The 3434-nt window shown below is 40.3% G+C and overlaps 1 pseudogene; it reads left to right on the top strand.

Annotated features, from left to right (window-relative positions):
* LOC114099101 (olfactory receptor-like protein OLF3) lies at positions 1 to 957 on the top strand (annotated as a pseudogene).
* Positions 958 to 3434: the final 2477 nt, after the last annotated feature.

Below are 3434 nucleotides of genomic sequence, written 5' to 3'. Positions count from 1 at the left end.
ATGGAACGAGATAACCAGACATGGGGGAGTGAATTTATTCTCCTTGGACTGACCAGTGACTGGGACACTCAAGTCTCCCTCTTTGTCCTCTTCTTGGCCATGTACCTGGTGACAGTGCTGGGGAACTTCCTCATTGTTCTTCTGATCAGACTGGACAGCCGGCTGCACACACCCATGTATTTCTTTCTCACCAACCTCTCCCTCGTGGACGTGTCTTATGCCACCAGCATCGTCCCTCAGCTGCTGGTGCATTTCCTGGCAGAACACAAAGGGATCCCATTCCTGAGCTGTGCTGCACAGTTGTTTTTCTCCCTGGGCTTGGGTGGGATAGAGTTTGTCCTCCTGGCAGTGATGGCCTATGACCGCTATGTGGCAGTGTGTGACCCCCTGCGCTACTCAGTCATCATGCATGGAGGCCTGTGCACTCGGTTGGCCATCACATCCTGGCTCAGTGGCTCCATCAACTCGCTCCTGCACACGGCTATCACTTTCCAGCTGCCCATGTGCACAAACAGGTAAATTGATCACATATCCTGTGAAATTCTGGCTGTGGTCAGGCTGGCCTGTGTGGACACCTCCTCCAATGAGATTGTAATCATGGTTTCTGGCATCATCCTTCTGATGACGCCCTTCCTCCTGGTGCTCTTATCCTACGTCCAGATCATCTCCACCATCCTGAAGATCCAGTCCACAGAGGGAAGGAGGAAAGCCTTCCACACCTGTGCCTCTCACCTCACTGTGGTCGCCCTCTGCTATGGCATGGCCATTTTCACCTACATCCAGCCCCACTCCAGCCCCTCTGTCCTTCAGGAGAAGCTGATCTCTCTCTTCTATGCCATTTTGACTCCGATGCTGAACCCCATGATTTATAGTTTACGGAATAAGGAGGTGAAAGGGGCTTGGAGGAAATTATTAGGACATTTCTCTGGCTTAATATCAAAACTAGCACCTAGGTGATTCAAAAACATCACTGGAGAAAAAAGCTTTGCCTCAGCGCTCCCCACCCAACTCAGTGTAACAGGCGTCAGCTGCATTGCCCTGGTAACTAGGAAGCAGATGACGCAACGTGTGCTGGTGTGTTGTGTAGGAGGCTGAGCCGTGAGTTGGGTGTGGGATGTGGGAGGATTTTATGGCACAGCTCGTGTTCGGTGGCTAACCTTCCTTTCTCAATCTTCATTACTATGGCTTTAAAGTACAGATGGTTCCTGATTTGTGATGATTCAACCTACAATTTTTCAATGTCATCAAGTTTCAAAAACAATATAATACACATTATGTTGAATTTACTTCCGGTTTTGAATGTTGATATCTTCCACAACTAGAGATACATAGTGTGAAGTTCCCTGAGGATGCTCTGAGCTGTGTTAGGAAGCTTCAGCTCCCAGGCAGTCATTTGATCTCAAGCATAAAAAGCCAACGCTCTACAGTAAACAGTATTGTGAGTCTGTGACATCCAGTTGGTCATATGTATTAAATGCATTTTTGACTTATGATATTTCCAACTTAGGATGGATGTACTCGGATGTAATCTTATAGTGAATTGAGAGGTGCCTGTAATGGTTATTTTACTGGTTTTGGATTTAGTGCATTCTTTATGTTCATGGATTTATTGATGGATTTTTGCATTGAGCAACTGGTTTATATTTATTTCTATTTTAGGAAAAGGTTATGGTTGGTGTTCCATTTGGAACAAAGACTATTTTTACATTTGATGATTTGTTCACAGTAATGCGTGCTATACTTAGCCACACCTAGCATTTTTGTTGTACATTAATGTAAAATAATATGAGGAGAAGGTTTTTACACAAATTTTTATGTATTATTTTGTGTTGAATCTACTGTGATAATTTCTGAGTGTTGGATTTGAGAGAGTAACGGAACCTAAACTTATCACTTTACTCTGATCTAACCATGGCTTTTTTTTGTACACAATAGTGTTATTAGCTAAGGAAAAGCTGAGATTCTGTTATTTTTAAATAGCAAAAGAACAATTTGACAAGAAAATTATTGTGCGTGCACAACAGTCTCATAGTCTAAAAGGCTGGAACAGTCTAATTTCTGAAACTATGGACACTCTGAAATCTTGGTAAGAAAATGAGAATCAATGAGATAAATATATAAAATATGAAAGATATGGTTAACCTCAGAAAAGCAGATTCCTTGGACAAGGAAATGAAAGATAGTATAACTTCAATGTTGATCTTAAGAAAACAAGACAGGTCAGCCCACTCTGCAGAAGTTACCCTCAAGTCCATGTCAAGAGCCCTGTCCTTCCCCACCTCTCCTCCTTGAGCAGGGAGGCTCTGCCCAACCTTTATAATTCTAATGAGTCAAGATCTGCTGAGAGCACACCTGCCTTTAGTGATATGTGTGATAAAAAAGAGGGAATGACTGAACGGACAGTTTAGGGGTTGGAAGAGAAATAACACAGCAGCAGGTCTTCTTACCCCTTCAATCAGTCCCTAAGGGAACCCTTCCTTTCCTGTCTCTGTGTTTTCCTTAGCTCAGTTGATCTTCAGTGCCTCTATTTGAGAACAAAAGACTCATATTCTACAGCCTTGACTTTTTATATTAAAATTGTTCTAATTCTAAATTTTGTGACACAGGCAGATGTCCCCAAAAGTGTCAATGATATTGGACTGTGGTTGTGTTGGCCTTAATTGTCTAAATATTGGTGGGATGTTTGTACATGTTAGTGACAATGCATGGTTGATGAGACACTACAGGTGACAAGCCAGAGTCATGTCAGACAGCCATCTAGGAAGGTAATTTTAGATTACAGAAAATTTATGATATAACACAAAAAGTTTCCCCTCGTATTAACACCTTACATAGCCATAGGGCAAATACCAAAATAGGTAATTAACATTGGTGCAACTGATGATACTCCCTTGTTAGCTAAATTTTAATGCTTAATCTAATTTTATCTGTTTTCACACATTTGTTTCTTTTTTTTTCTGTAGTTTTATATATTACCCAGGAGTCCATGTTGTATTTGTGTGTTATTTTTCTTTGTAACTGTTCCAGTTTTTCCTTGTCTATACTTTTGAAGAGTATATATCAGTTGAATGCAGTACCATCTTTGCATTTCTGGGATAAATCAACTTGGATGTAGTATATTTTTTTATCTAACTGAATTTACCGACATAACTATTTTTTGCATCTATGTTTATGAGTGATTTTTATCTGTAGTTTTCTTTTTGTAACCCTTTTATCTGGATTTGATATTAGGGTTATGCTTATATGAAGAGGGATTGTTAATTCTGATTCAAAGTTTGGGAAAATTTGCGATACCTCTTTCTTATGTCAATAAAACTAACCAGTGAATCTATCTGATCTGTTATTTAATTTATAATTTATTTCTGATGGAGGAAGATTTTAAGTGACAAATCCAATTTCTTCTGTAGGTATCAGGCTATTCTGGTTATCTGCTC

The sequence above is a fragment of the Marmota flaviventris genome, chromosome 1 (assembly GCF_047511675.1).
Source record: "Marmota flaviventris isolate mMarFla1 chromosome 1, mMarFla1.hap1, whole genome shotgun sequence".
Classification (NCBI taxonomy): Eukaryota; Metazoa; Chordata; class Mammalia; order Rodentia; family Sciuridae; genus Marmota; species Marmota flaviventris.
Note: the sequence above shows the minus strand (reverse complement) of the source record. Positions and strands in the feature narration are given on the sequence as shown.